Here is a 16,817-nt window from a genome sequence, read left to right as displayed (position 1 = left end):
TCTGGCTGGGCAAATGGTTTTTGCGAGGCGATGGCTACGGGCGGATGAGGAGGACTCGGCTACGGTCCTAGAGGCGGCGCACCTGGGTTCCTATGAAAGTCTCCGTCTGGCTCTCCACAGGGGGGTGGGTTCCGACCTCCCGTTGACAGCGTCAATGAAGGCTACCATTAGGGCGTGGAGCCAGACTGTACGACTGGCCTGCCCCAGCTATGTTGGCCTTTCCCCGTCTACCCCTCTTTGGATGAATCCTAAGCTCCCTCATTTTTACCGCTTACCTGACCCTATGGTGTGGGCTACTGTGGGGGTGAAGACGTTAGGGGACATAACGACAGAGGGAGAATTGCTACCATTTGACAACCTACGTACAAGACATGACTTACCCTCAACTCATTTTTTCAGATACCTACAGCTGCGTCACGCCTTTCAATGCCAATTTTCTGACGCCAAAATTGAACCGGTACCATCTGACCTGGAATTAATGCTAACTAATCCTGACCTTACCAAAACCCTATCTTCAGTTTACAAGGATTTATTCAGACTGACTCCACCAAGTATTGTGAAGTGTAGGGAGCGTTGGACTGCTGAAATTCCTGAACTTCAGGGGGAGGACTGGGATGACATGTGGGTTGACCCATTCAAACACCTCGTTGCTGCTAGAGACAAACTTATTCAGTTCAAGTTTCTCCACAGGATATACTACACTCCTGCTAGACTAGCTAAAATTTACCCCACGTCCTCCGCTGAATGCTGGCGATGCTCTGCCTCTCCGGCGGATGCGTCCCATATTTTCTGGGATTGCCCGCTGATTCAGCGCTACTGGTCGGAAGTTACCACCTGCTTAGGGGAGGTGCTGATGACTGCGGTCCCGCTGACTCCAAGTGTTTGTCTGCTGGGTTTGGTGGAGGAGGTGGTTCCCTCGGTGGCACATAGAACCCTTTTAACTATATTGCTATTTTATGCCAAGAAGGCCATATTGTTACATTGGAAGAAGGTGACCCCGCCTTCCCTGCTGTACTGGAAGGGTCTGGTGAATGCCGTGTTGCCCCTTTATAAGGAAACATATTTGTCCCGGGGGTGCCCCAGGAAATTTGAGAAAGTGTGGAGGGCATGGGTGGAGTCTCCTGTTACGGTACGGTAGATAGCGTTTGTAATTTATTATGATAATGTTCACCTAACTGTCTGATGCTTCCTTTCTGTGTGGGCTGGGAGCGGGGACGGCTGGGCACTGGTACACCGGGGCTCAGTCGTTCCGGGTCCCATTATCCTGCTTTTTTCGGAGGGAATCCGGCTGTGTTTGGGGGTTTGGTTGCCAGGGTGGGGGGGGGGGGAACTTTACCGTTTTGATGTTGCTGTTTGTGTGACTCCCCCATGTTGGGGTGAGCTGGTCTATTGTTTTTGTATGTTTTGTTTGTGTGAAAACTTCAATAAAAAGAATTTTCCAAAAAAAAAAGAAATTAAAACATTATTATAATGTTATAGTGTATATAAAATGTCACGTTTGTTTGATTATTTTAACCAGATAACAGACTTTACATTAAGGGTAAATTATTGGCTTGATAATATTTTTATTGCATCATTATCTTTATTGCAGGCAATATATTGTTAAATGCTATACCTGTGTCAAGGTTGGCTTCAGTAAATCTTCCTCCTGGGTTGCAGCACATGAGCCCTCTGCCGAAGTGGAAGGGAGAGTAGACAGGGATGGCCTGGATTCTGATTGCTCGGTCAGGAAGCGCAGGCTCTCGAAATAACAGAGCCTTGGTACATAAATTTCGGCAGCAGCAGCTCCTGACCTTTCAGAATCCCTGATTTTGTTCAGCTCCCTTATAAAGGTGCTGCGCAGGTTTGATATTTTGTTCCTGACATAATGAACGTCAGCATTTGGGCAAAATGGCTTACATAAATCAGCCAATTTTTGAAGAGCCTCAATTTTTAGTTGCTTATTTGAGTAATCCTTACTCTTCACCTTCCACAAACAAGGCAACTGTCTATATTCCTCAATAAATTGAGGTAAAAAATCCGGTGACGTAAATTTGTCAACCATTATTTATGCCTGCAAGACACAACACAACACAAAACATAGTCAAAGATCATGTATTTTGTCACATAATAAAGATAGGCCCAATATAAGCTGTATAGGGCCCAAAACACCCGTGCTCGAATCTAAAGTCGTACCTTTGTTTGCTCAGATGAATCGTGGTTCGCCGTTCATGCTCCTGTGACAGATCTGTCCGATGGCAAATCGGCGAGCGAATTATCTGGTGTCCTTTAAATACAGCCCATGCGTCAACTCCGCCTCCAGTGGCACGCTGACGCAGGGGCGTGTATGTGCCCAATATTAAGCTGCATGCGACACACACACACGTGAGTTGGCGGAAGATTCGTGGAGGAGATGGCAGAATCAGGGAGTTGCAGTGAAGGCCGCAGTGGTTGGGCTCATAAAAAACCCAAAGCCACACCTATGAGCAAGGGTGAGATGGTTGAGATGGTGACCATACTGGAGAAAAACGATTATGGTGGCAAGCTGGAGAATTATGAAAGGCCCAACTCCAGAAAAGACAGAATTCTTGAGAAGGTCATTTCATCTCTAAAGAATATGTATGGTGTGGATCGATCCAATGACCAAATCTGAAAAAGATGGTCCGATCTGAAACATCGGGAACAAGAACAGCTAGGTCACATCCATCATATCCTGAAAAGAAGTAAGCAATAGTTGTGTTTAAGCAATATGTATTGGTTATATTTGGTGTATGTTGTATAGAAATGTATAGATACTAATGTCTATGAACTTGACTTAATAATTTTTTTTGTCATGTATGTATTTTCTTGATATATTTATGATTTATTTGTATATTAAATTAAAAGACAGGAATCCACAATAAACTATATATGCATATTATTGCAAAGCATTTTCTTTACAAACTCATATTTGTTCCATATTGTATTTTTCACCTTTAAATAGGGAAAAAACGAAAAATGAAATTAAAAGAAAGACAACATATGAGGAGAAGGGAATCTACCATGCCTGCTCCATCCACATTGGATGAAAAAAATGAAAAAATGGTCCCTGATGCAATGACACATTCCCAAAACAAAGGTAATTGTTTCCTATGCTGAGTAAATCATTAATGTCCCTACTTTTTAGGAGGTAACCATGTACATGTCAGAATATTTTCAGTGAAAAAAGCTGTCAAGCAGTGCACCATGTCATAGCAAATTTCCCCCCCTGTGAATTTTCTGACATGCCACATTTTTATTATGTAGAAAATGATCAAAGAAAACACACTGTGACCACTATGGAGGAAAGCAATGTGGCAAGTAGTCCAGAGTGCAGCATGGTGGAGTCAAGTGTTCATCAAATCAGCTTACCACCACAGCAACATCAAGGTTGGTAGCCACATAATGTTTAGAAATGGGATACGAAAAATATGTGAGTTTGGGATGATTCTTTAACCCTCTATTGTTGTATTTCAGACAAAATGGACATTCCAGATGTCCCCGAAGTTCCCTCATTTGAGCCATGGGATCTGTCACTTACAGCCGGATCAGATCTGGAAATATTTGCTCCAAGATCCCCTTTCTCAAAAAAGAAACGAACACAAACAAGTGTTGGGGAGCCTGTTTTGTGCCCAAGTAAGTATTATTCTAATGTTGGTTCTAGTGTATTTCTATTTTTGTGTATTTGAATTAATTCTTCAATGGAACTACCTGTTTACTACGTTAGCAAGGTGTGAAACCATACAGTGCTAATGTACATAGTATAAAGTGCATTACCATGGGGGAGGAAGAGGTGTAGTGAGCTGTTTGTTTCAAGAGGTGGAATAGTTTATGAGCCACAGACACCATTGCAAAGAGAACATAATGTTTGCCCTGTGTACTTTCATAGTAGTATAGGTGTCATAAGGGCAAGCAGGTTACACACAACAATGCACAGGGTAGGTACTAACCATTAATTATTTTATGATGAACTTGACCCCAAATGCTTAGATATTATGACCTCATCTAGTTGCTTGTCATTTACTTAATACAGGGCTCAAAATTTTAAGTCCTGAGCTACTAGCCAGGCCTGAAGTGTTACTCGCCACCAGTTGCCCCACCCAACTCCTACCCTGCCCCTAAACACACCTTGATAAATTATCTCATAGAATGATACTGTTAAATGTTTTTGCATTAATGTAGAAGTTATAAAAATAAATATTAATAACAACATTATCAGTGCTTATCAATGCAGCCTACCAGTGCCCATCAGTGCAGCAGCGTCAATGAAGCTTATCAGTGCGGCCTGATCAGTGCCCATCAGTGAAACCTCAACAGTGCCCATCAGTGCAGCCTGATCAGTGCCCATCAGTGCAGCCTGATCAGTGCCCATCAATGCAGCCTCACCAGTGCCCATCAATTCACCCTCACAAGCGCCCATCAATGCTGCCTACCCTGTGCCCATCAATGCAGCCTCCCCTGTGCCCATCAATGCCGCCTCCCCTGTGCCAATCAATGCAGCCTCCCCTGTGCCAATCAAAGCAGCCTCCCCTGTGCCAATCAATGCAGCCTCCCATGTGCCAAACAATGCAGCCTACCCTGTGCCCATCAATGCAGCCTCCCCTGTGCCCATCAATGCAGCATCACCTGTGCCCTTCAATGCAGCTTCACTTGTGCCATCAATGCAGCTTTACATGGGCCCCGTAATGCAGCTTCACCTGTGCCATCAATGCAGCTTCACCTGTGCCCTTCAATGCAGCTTCACCTGTGCCCTTCAATGCAGCTTTACCTGTGCCCTTCAATGCAGCTTTACCTGTGCCCTTCAATGCAGCTTTACCTGTGCCCTTCAATGCAGCTTCACCTGTGCCCTTCAATGCAGCTTTACCTGTGCCCTTCAATGCAGCTTCACCTGTGCCCTTCAATGCAGCTTCACCTGTGCCATCAATGCAGCTTTACATGGGCCATCAATGCAGCTTTACCTGTGCCCTCAATGCAGCTTTATCAGTGCCATCAATGCAGCTTTACCTGTGCCATCAATGCAGCTTTACCTGTGACATCAATGCAGCTTTACCTGTGACATCAATGCAGCTTTACCTGTGACATCAATGCAGCATTACCTGTGACATCAATGCAGCTTTACCTGTGACATCAATGCAGCTTTACCTGTGCAATCAATGCAGCTTTACCTGTACAATCAATGCAGCTTTACCTGTGACATCAATGCAGCTTTACCTGTGCAATCAATGCAGCTTTACCTGGGCCCCGTAATGCAGCTTCACTTGTGCCATCAATGCACTGACCGGTGCAGAAAAGAGAGAGGAGAGGAAGAGGATATCTGGCCGGATAATCACAAAGCGGGATTATCCTCTGGCCGGATAATCACACGTACCGGTTGGCCAGGTGTTCTGTCTATCAAAGAAGCCGGGCTAGGAGGCGGGACTGTGTGTGTCGGCGAGTGCCCGGCAATTACAATGAATGCTGTTACAGCGGAACGATCCCCGCTCTATGGTAATCCCGTCCATCGACTTTCCTCTTCCACTCTCTTCCCGGAGCAGCCCCACGCTCGCCCTAAATAATCTCCCACTCACAAAATGCGAGTAGGCGAGTGGAAAATTTGAGGGCTGACTTAATATATATATTTTTTTATTAACAGGTCATGTTATTCCTAGTTGTACAATTGCCAGGATGACTGTTGATGCTTTGCAGTGTTGCTCAGAACTGGAAAAAATATAGGAGGCTGCTACAGCTTTACAATGCAAAATGCGTGACTTTGTTGACCTGCTTGCAAAATTTTAAGGTTACTTTTTATGTTATATTTGTTGGTTTAAATTGCGATATTTTTGTTTTTCCCAATGTTCTTAAAACATTTTATGGCCTATTTTTTGGCCAATAACTGATCATGTGCAAGAGGTGTCCCAATTAGTTTTTAAAAATTTTATACAGACATGGAGGAAGGAACCTGCTAGTGGAGCTGATCCCTGCTGAGTCTCTGAGCCACCGCCCAGAGAGATGTGAGGGAATGCTCTCTCACCTAGCCTCGATGCCTGCCTAGCTGGATCCCGCTACCCCCCCTCCCCGCTACCCGGAGGCCCCGACCCGGTCCTGGTTGCCGACCCTCCCTGAGGCTTGGAGGTGGGAGGACGAGCACCCTGGGTCCCTCCTGGAGACTGGAATCGGCTGTGTATTGGAGAGGTGGCCGCCGAGCGCAGGGGCTGCTGAGACGCTGGGAGAGCCGGCGTCCAGGATCAGAAGAGAAGGTCTGATTGGAGTGAACACTGCCGAGAGATCCAGCTTGGAGAGACCCAGCAACATTGGACATCGTAATCATCCCCACCATACCACTCTACAAGGAACGCCACAGATTAGCCGAAGGGGACTGGTGAGAGGGGAAACCCCCCAGAATTTTCATATGAACGATATCAAAACAGTCTTTCTTAAAAATACTATCATCATTTTGGAGTGTATAACTTAAGAGCTAATGTGACTGTGATGGAAAAGTGGTGTGGGACCTTGCTTGCTTGAGTGCGAGGGAAACCCCCAGAGAGGTTGTACGTTTATTTCTCAACATCAGATCTTCTTGAAAAGCACTGTCTTATTATCATCTATAAGTATGCAGCTTAATAGAACAGAGGGACTAATCTGAAGAAAGTGCGGGACTATGCTTACTTAAGCGAGAGGGGAAATCCCCTAGAACCCCCCTGCATTGGATCCTAAAATCAGCCTTTCTTGAAGCACTGCTAAATTATCACCCAGGGGTATATAGCTTAAGAGTTAACGAGACTGTTGAGAAAAAATGTGCGGGAATCTGTTTACCAAAGTATGAGGGGAAACCCCTATAGAATTGCACTACACTTGATCTCATTCCCAGCCCTTCGTGAAAGCATCTGTATATTTTCATTTATGAGTTTACAGTTTAATGAGTCAGAGGGATGGTTCTGAAAATTGTGCGGGACACTGCTTACTTATGGTAGAGGGGAAACCCCCCAGGACTTTATTGCACAGGATTTCAATATCAGCCCTCCTTGGAAGTACTGCTAGATTATCTTTCATGAGTGTATAGCTTAAGAATTGTCGGGACTGTTTGGAAAAAATGTGTGGGACTCTGCTTACTTAGGGAGGGGGGAAACCCCCCAGAATCCTCCTTTATTGGATATAATATACCGGCCCTCTCTGAAAGCAAAGACATAGTGTCATCTATGAGTATAAGGTCTAAGAGAAGGTGGGTTTGTGTTGAAAAGGCTCGGGACTCTGCCTGTTTGAATGAGAGGGGAAACCCCCCAGAATCCTTATACGACCAATCTCAAATATCAGCTTTCTTAGAAAGCACTGCTACAGTATTTATTTACAAGTGTATGCTTAAGAGCTAGTTGAACGGTTCTGGAAAAAGTGTGGGACTCTACTCACTTGGGTGAGGGCGGAAACCCCCCAGATCTTACTTACGCGCATTGAGAAATGTGCGGGAATCTGAGTACTTAAGTGAGAGGGGAAACCACCAAAATTTTCATACGTTTGACTTCAACAACAGCTTCCCCTGGTAGCACAGCTATATTATCATGCGTGAGTGTATAGCTTAAGAACTAGTGAGACTGTCGTGCAAAAAGTGTGGGACCTCTCTTACTTGAATCATTGAATAAATGTATATGATATTTAGTTCATACTGAAAATAGAGACATAAGAGGAAGATATACTGAGGGCTTATTCCCCAGAGCCGAATCCACAATGAGAGGTAAACCGGCAAAGGAAGTGGCAGGGAAGCCTCCAAAAACCACAGCAATCCCAGGAACAATTAAAAAATACATGACACCTGAGGGAAAAGGTCAAAACACACAGCCAGAGGATCAACCGGTTGTTAGACCCAAACAAAATACAGAGGGAACCAAGAAAACTAAGAATCAAAAGCATATAGGAGTAAGTGGAGAAGAAAGCCTACAAGTGTCAAGAGAAAGCAGTATAACAATAGAGGATGGAGACATGAATAGAGAAGATGAATTCAATGAAAAAGATTATCCACCATCAAAATCAGAAATGCGGGAAATGTTTGCCAGCCTTGAAAGATCCATCAAAGCCGAGATGGCTACATTACACGTCGACTTTGGGCATATTCTGGGCAGAGTAGAAGAAACAGAAGAAAAGGTGGAGTCCCAAGGAAAAGAACTAAAAAATCTAAAAGAACAAATGAGAAAAATGAAAATGGAGCAGAGAAATATGTTATACAAAATCGAAGACCAGGAGAATAGAAATCGAAGAAAAAATCTGAGAATAAGAGGATTACCAGAGAAAGGGCCAACAGAAAATTTAGAAGAAACCCTGGAGAAGTTATTTAACCCTCTGCTGGGAAAGGCGACCACAGATAAAATTGAGTTTGAGAGAATTCATAGGTTGCGTAAACCAACCAATCTACCAAAAGAGAAAACAAGAGATGTGATTGTAAGATTCCATAAATACGAGACAAGGGCCCAGATCTGGGGGAAAATGAGAAGTAGACCGGAATTAAAATATGACGGGGAGGACATTCAGATTTTCCCAGACCTGGCAAAAGAGACAATTAACAGAAAACGCATTCTTAGACCAATGGTAGAAATATTAAAGAAAAAAGATATACAATACTTTTGGAACTTCCCAGCAGGCCTAGGAGTGAGAAGAGATGGGAGGACAGTACTCCTTAGATACCCAGAGGAAACCAAAGACTTTTGTGAAGCAGTAAAAATCCCACTTATGGATATTCCAGGCTGGACCGACCAGGAGTGCCCAGAGGAAGAAGTTGATGAAGGAGAATTGAATCAGTGGAAACAGAAGAAAAAGATGAAAACAAAAGGATGAAAAAGGACTGGGGGGACCGGGGGGATTGGGGGAGGGGGGAGGGCTGGCGGGAGAAGGGGAGGAGGGGAGGAGGAGCAAGTAAGAATAAAAAACGGGTGGCCCTATGGAGATCAGCGGGCCGTCACCATTAGACCCTATGGTAGGGAAGATGGGAGGGAACGGTGACCACTAGCAGAGCTCGACCTCGGCCACAAGTCGATTGGAAAGGGAGGAAGGAGAATCGACAACCCTGATGGAGGGACCGGGAATAGTTGGGGGAGGGGAGGGTAGGGGTGGGAAGAGGAAAGGGGAAGAAAGAGGGAAAAAGAAGTCAATAGATCAAAACGTCTCCTATAAGAAAATACAAGAATTAAGAGAACCCACAAGACAAGAAAAATCAGAGGGATTAATGCCATCTCTTAGGGATCCCTGGTGTTGGTTGAACAGTTTTTATGGCCACTTTAGAGTTGAAGAGATGATAGAGAAAGACAGTAATGAAGATTAAGAAACAATGGTTATAGTTAACATATTATCTTACAATGTCCGAGGTTTAAACTCTCCAGAAAAAAGGAAAAAAAATTTAAAAGAAATTCGTTATTTGAAAGCAGATTTGACATTCTTACAGGAGACTCATTTATCTCATGCATCTAATATCAGATTGTATTCTAAGAGCCATCCTACCTGGTATTACGCGGACTCACCCGGGAGGAAGTCCAAGGGAGTAGCCATTGGCATTTCTAGGGGCCTTGGATTTGTTCTAGAGTCGAGAAAGGTAGACCCAGAGGGAAGATACCTCTTTTTAAGAGGAAAAATAGGAGATGAAGATTTGACCCTAGTAAATATATATAGCCCTAATGAGAGACAAGTAGACTTCCTAGGTAAAGTACTGGGAAAATTAATGGAGTTTAAAAAAGGAGGAGTCATACTGGCAGGGGACCTCAATCTCTGCCTTGACCCTAAAGTAGATACCACATCAAAAACCCTACGGATAAATAAAGTACAGGCAAAGAAAATAAAGGAAAAATTATTTACAAATCAACTGGCAGATATTTGGAGAATTCTCCATCCGAAAGATAGAGATTATACATGTTACTCAAGTGTACATGGAACATACTCAAGATTGGATTATATACTAATCGAACATAGGTGGATCGAAAGGGTAAGCGAGGCAGAGATTGGGGTCAAGACTTGGTCGGACCATACCCCCATTATGGTAAAAATAAAAATGGCGAAAGAGCGACCTAGGATGGATGCTTGGAAAATAAATGAGGAGATTTTTGGAGATAAAAAGTGGGGAAAAGAAATAGTGAAAGAGTTGGAATTCTATTTTCAAATAAACGATACAAAAGATGCACCAAAAGACATAGTATGGGAAGCTCATAAGGCTTATATGAGGGGCATATTTATCTCAAAGGGGACCCAAAGGAAAAAAGAAAGAATAAAAGATAAGATTAGGCTAATGACAGAAGTACATCAATTAGAGCAAAAACATAAAAATACACAAGATATATTAATAAATAATTTACTTGAGGTGAAGAGAGAAGAATTGAAAGATCTGCTAGAACAGGAAATAAAGCAGGAAATGAAAAGATGCATAAAAGAAAAATACATTGAAAGTAATAAGGTTGGGAAAAACCTAGCAAAAATCCTGAAAAAGAAGAAAGGAAAAAATTTTGTAGATAAAATTAAAAATAAAAATGGGGAAATAATTCAAACAACGACAGGAATAGCCAAAGAATTCCAAAACTACTATGCTAATCTTTATGCAGTAAAGAAAGGTGAGATACAGGGGAATGAAACAGAAAGGAGGGAGAAAATCAAAAAATACCTTGTAGACGCAGGACTGACAAAGATAGATGAGGAAAAGTTAACATTCTTAGAAAGACCAATCTCAGAACAAGAAATAGAGAGAGCCATTAAAGAAACGAGCCTAGGTAAAAGCCCAGGACCGGATGGGTTTACCATAGGTTATTATAAAAAATTTAAGGACATTTTAATCCCAAGATTTAAAGAATATATAAACGGAATAGTACGAGATGAGTAGAGAGGCCCTGTCAGCATCAATCACAGTTATACGGAAAGAGGGGAAAGACCCGTTACTATGTTCTAGTTTTAGACCCATCTCCCTACTTAATGTTGATACTAAATTATTCACAAAAATTTTGGCCACTAGAATGAAGAACCTAATGGGGGAGTGGATACACAATGATCAAGTAGGATTCATCCCGGGGAGACAGGGACGGGACAATGGGATAAAAACTATACTGTTGATAGACCACATGGTAAAAAGCAGAGCTCCCAGTCTACTCCTGTCAATAGATGCGGAAAAAGCATTTGACAGGGTAGACTGGGAGTTCATGATAAACACCCTAGTGGAGTTGGGAATAAAACCTAGAATGTTGGCCTGGATCAAAACTTTGTATAATCAACCAACTGCAAAGGTAAAGGTCAATGGAACTTTGTCAGACTCGTTTAAAATGCTCAATGGAACAAGACAAGGATGTCCCTTGTCTCCGATGTTATTTGTCTTATCTTTGGAATCACTACTGGCAACTATTAGAAATAGTGTGGACATCGGGGGCATAAAGGTGGGACAAGTGGAGCATAAGGTATCTGCCTTTGCAGATGATATCCTGCTTTACATAAGTAATCCGAGGATCACTTTGCCCAACATAATTAAAATAATGAAACAATATGGAGAACTATCCAATTTAAAAATTAATCAAAAAAAATCAGAAATATTAAATATTAATATCCCTAAACAAGAAGAGGAGATGTTAAAAAAAGAATTTCAGTTCAACTGGAGAAAAGATGAGATTAAATATTTAGGGATAAAATTAACCCCAACTCCAGAAAAACTCTACAAAACGAATTTTCTAGAACTTCTGAATGAAGTAAGATCAGAATTAAATAGATTATCCCCGAGAATCTTTTCCTGGATAGGGAGAATAAATACGATAAAAATGATAATCCTGCCCAAAATTATATATAAATTCCAGATGATTCCGATTTCATTACCTCAAGTATTTTTTAAAACACTTAAAAGATTAATATCCCGCTTTATTTGGAAATACAAAAAGCCAAGGGTAAAGTACACTACACTATGTAAAGGTAAGGGACAAGGGGGACTAGCCCTACCCGACTTTAAAAATTATTATTTTGCAGCAATACTCACAAGGGTGATAGAATGGACAAAAAAAAATAATGATAGAAATTGGGTGGTAAAAGAAAGCACGATGAGTGGTACACACCTAGCAAAAGTTATATGGATACCTGAGAGGTTCAGAAATCTGGACACTAACACGCATATAATCACAAGACATGCTATTAAGGTTTGGGATAATATACATAAAAAAGAAAATTGGAAACACAATTCACCACTGATCCCGTTACAGGGCACAAAATTTTTTGCACCAGGGGAAGAGAAGGAATTAGGTAAATGGATAGAAGAAGGAGAAGCACAATTAGGGGATATAGTAGAGAAGGGGAAAATTATAACCTTGGCGGAGCTGAAACAAAGGAAAGAAAACTGGAAGATAAATGAGTGGAGATATATCCAACTAAAGCACTTCACATTGTCACTACCGCAGCCATTGAGAGATATAAACGACCTCCGCCCTTTTGAGCAATTATGTCTTAAGGATAAGATAATAAATAATATTTCGAATGTGTATAAAATACTGTTAACAATAACAAAAGAGAGAGGAATATCATTAAAAGAAAAATGGGAAAGAGACCTCGGCCCGTGTAGTAACAACAAACAGTGGGATAAGAGCCTTCAATTAGTACATAAATCCGCGATAGACACCAACACGGAGGAGATGAACTATAAATTGATCACAAGGTGGTACAACACTCCTGATAAGATGGGAAGAATTCAGGTGGAGAGTTCAGGACTTTGCTGGAGGGGATGTCAGATGGTAGGGACTATAGCCCATATATGGTGGGAGTGCCCAAAAATTAAAGTATTCTGGAGTGAAGTTATAGAATTAATAAGTAAAATTACTAAAATAGATATTCCCTTGGATCCTTGGAAATGCATGTTTCATGGAACCCATATGTCAGTGAAGCAATATAAAAAAACATTACTCCCTCACTTATTAAACTCAGCTAAGAGCTTGATTCCCTTTAATTGGCAAAAAGAAGAGGCCCCCTCCAGGAAAGATTGGCTGTTAAAAGTAGAGAAAATAAGAAAGTTGGAGCAGCTGAGGACTTGGGAGGAGGAGGAACAGGGGAATGAAGAGGAGATTTGGGATGAGTGGCAAGAGTTTAAGGACACAAGGGAATACAGAGAAATAATAGGAGTCGAATGATAAGAAGAGACGGGGGGGGGAGGGATAAGGAAGGGAGGGGGGAAAAAAAAAGGGATAAAAGGTAATATGTGTAAAATGTATATGAAAAAATTCTCCAGCGATTGGAGTGTTGTAAATATTTTTTTACCTGGAAAATTTAATAAAGAAATATATAAAAAAAAAAAAAAAAATTTTATACAGTTTTATACAGGGCTCCTATGCATATGATAACGTTTTATAAGTACTAAATAAGAAAAACTGTTTTGCTTAAGTTTTTTTTTACATGTCTACTGAACAAAGTTCCCTGAAATTCAAAGGAATCTAGATGTTCTTACCAAAGAGAGTCTGGTGTTTAAGCACTTTACAACACCCTAACCCTAACCCTAACCCTGTGAATGTGTGTTATTAAAAAATGTTTCCACTCAACAATGTGTGTTTTAATATTTCTTTGGCTTGCCGTGGGGGGGGGGGGGCAGGTCTGAAGCTGTGTAAGGTGGCACAAAATGTATGATGGCTGTCCTGTTCACATAGTTGAATGTTAATTAAAGCATTTTAGTTTGTGTGTATAATTATCAGCCTGCCAGAATGAGTGTTCCTTCTGGACCAGTGGCCATCTAACAAGTGATACTGAGGTACACTGAGTGCACAATGATATCTGTCGACTGAGTGGCAATCAGTCTACACATATATAGGTTCTAATTAAAGGACTAGCACTCCTAGGATTCTATATGTCATTGTGATAGGTACTAGCACTCAGTGTACGGAGATCAGTGTAATATATAGTGTATCGCAGCTTCGTTTGTCCATTTCACTTTACATTACCTATATATAACACTTATATCTATACACTGAGCGAGTTTCACATAACACTGACATCTCCTTACATTGGTGGGCAGTGAGAAGGATGTCATAAATTAACACAACATAACAGGTGGCGGTAAGTTGTTATTACACTAATGTATTAATAAAAAATAAAAATAAAAGTATGGGGACCTTCTAGCCAATGACCACCAATGTAAGGTGACATTGGGTGGACCTTCGGTGTGACCTACTTTACAATGTGAGAGGGCTTTTCGAATTTAACTGGGGTGATGAAGGCCCTGGTCTTTTGGCCACCTAGCAATGCCCCAGAGCTTTGAAATTTCATATTTATCATATTTTGCTTATTACATTGTATATAAATTATATTAATCAATATACTTAACATATGGACCCAAATGCACACGTTTCTTCCAAAATGGGGATTATCTTTAGTGAAACATGTGGTGCTTAAAAATAATTACGATATAGTGACCTCGTGAATCAGTTAAGGTCTAACTCACTATTGGAGCAAGTGGTAAACCAAACACACATGGTAAAAATCTAATTTTAACAGCTGGGGAGAGACAACAGTAGATAAAGACACTGATGAATGTATTAACCCTCCAAAAGTCACACATATATAACACATGATGAACAAAAAACATGTTGATTTTGGCATGTACCCAAAATATTAAAATACACACTCCTGAATAAATGCAAGATTTTTTAATTGCACAAATAATAATATATTTATACAAATTAGACAGTATTGGCAGGAATTGCTGCCTAGAAACGGCCCCTCTCCCCTCAAAATAGTCGACATATTGTTGTCTAACATCACGGGCACTTCTGGATGGCAAGCCAGAACGGGCTACTTCCATTGATGTCATAGGATCGACACGCCCACGTGCTTCAGCCTCTTCACTAGGCCCTGGAATGGCAGGGTCACTCTCAATTGGCTGGGAGCTTACATATGTCTCTGCATGCCTGCACAAAAAATTATGCAAGATGCAGCAACAGAGGACCACATGATTAATTTTGTTTAATGCTAGATGGATGGAGCTCAAGAAAAGTCAAAACCGATTTGACATTATCCCGAACGCATTCTCCACCACTCTTCTAGCACGGGATAGCCGGTAATTGAAAATCCTTTGCTCGGGGGTGAGGTTTCTCAGAGGAAATGGTTTCAAAAGATGCTCCCCAAGCGCAAAAGCATCATCAGCCACGAAAACAAAATTGAGACCCTCAATTGTTGGCTCCCTGGATGGCAAGTTGAGAGTGCCATTTTGTAGCCGCCGAGCAAACTCGGTTTGGTCAATGACTCCCCCATCAGAATTGCAGCCATTCTTTCCAATGTCCAAAAACATAAATTCATAATTAGCATTGACAATTGCTAGCATGACAATGCTAAAAAAACCTTTGTAATTGTAATAATAGGATCCCGAATTAGGTGGTGGGACGATGCGGACGTGCTTGCCATCAATAGCACCCCCACAATTGGGAAAATTCCACTGCTCCTGGAATTGGCCAGCAACTTCCTGCCACTGCTCTGCGTTGGTCAGAAACTGTTGGGAAAAAATTACAATACAATTAGTGCTTGTGCACATCACATTATTACACACACATTTGGCAGAGAAATGCTTATGCAACTTTAAGATAAGAACAACATGAAGGGAATCTTTAGCATTTTGGGGTATGACATCTACATACATTTAATTCTCGCCTCCTAATGTCATAATATTGTAATTCACCAGCTACAACATTTGTATATGCTGACTTTTACATTTAGCATGGGTGGGTGGGTAAAACTATGCTTTTAAACATCATTAAGGGCTTGTGCCCACTGAACGTTTTTACATCAGAAAATAAACATACACAATCAGAGGTTTGACTGGATGGACTGATGTCTTTATTAAACCTCATAAACTATGTAAAAATACATTTCTAAAGAAATAATGGGTTCTGGGAAAGTCAGAAAATTACACAGATACAATATACTGTTAACAGGCTATGTGTTTAGGGACACATAGGAGAGAATGTTGGGGTGGTTACTGGGTCATTTTAAAAATGCTTAGGAAAATATATAGCTTTACTACTATGTGCCCAGAGGGTAGTTACAAAATAATGACATCTGTAATTTGATGTACATCCAAAATAAACTAAATTAGGTTGACATGACAAATACATGGAATGTAATTTAAAAATAATAAACATACCTTGATATAGTCTATCTGCAAGACTTTAATGATAGCAGAACAGGTCTCAGGGATGATGACTCCAAGAGCTTGGGGGGAGATACCTGTGGTGAACTTGAGATCCTGCAGGCTTCTCCCTGTTGCAAGATATCTCAATGTTGCAATTAGCCTTTGCTCAGGAATAATTGCAACCCTCATACATGTATCCGGCTTCAGAATATAGGGGGACACCAAGGCAAGAAGACGGTGAAAACATGGATCCATCATCCTCAAATAATTCCTGAAGTCATCAGGATTATTTTCCTGGAGCTCCCGCAGCAAGGACATGTGGGAAAATTGCTCACGGTTGAGCAACCAATTTTTGGTCCAGGAGGTCCTCTTTTTCTTCTTCTTGCAAAGAACTCGGCTTGGAGCAATTACTCCCAGCCCAACAACAGCAAGAGTAGAATCCTCGGTCATCATAATTGGATCTCGAACGATGTCTCGGAATATAGAGAAATGTCGTTTACCAAACAAATGCTACCGAAATCAGCGCGAGATGCCCAGAAGAGTCGCGGCCAAAAACTCACTTCCTCTTTTGTAGCGTTGGACATAGTTACATCATCTTTTGTCGGACGACAAAATTTGTGTGCAGTCTAGAGCACATTCAACCCAACTGACACGCACTCTGGACAAAAGACGGACGACCTGGACGGCGGAAATTCGTAGCATGTGTACGAGGCTTTAGTCTTTAAAGAGGAAGTCAATTCTTCCA

The 16,817-nt window shown here is 41.5% G+C and overlaps 1 pseudogene across 1 annotated transcript; it reads right to left on the bottom strand.

The window, feature by feature from the left end:
* Positions 1–2,036: 2,036 nt before the first annotated feature.
* LOC309544391 (putative nuclease HARBI1) lies at positions 2,037–16,390 on the bottom strand (annotated as a pseudogene). Its single transcript has 3 exons — positions 16,085–16,390; positions 14,776–15,433; positions 2,037–2,053 (listed from the first exon to the last, which is right to left on the bottom strand). The product of its transcript is annotated as a putative nuclease HARBI1 (transcript).
* Positions 16,391–16,817: the final 427 nt, after the last annotated feature.

Source organism: Pelophylax lessonae, assembly GCF_965119305.1.
Source record: "Pelophylax lessonae genome assembly, chromosome: 1".
Lineage (NCBI taxonomy): Eukaryota > Metazoa > Chordata > Amphibia > Anura > Ranidae > Pelophylax > Pelophylax lessonae.
Note: the sequence above shows the minus strand (reverse complement) of the source record. Positions and strands in the feature narration are given on the sequence as shown.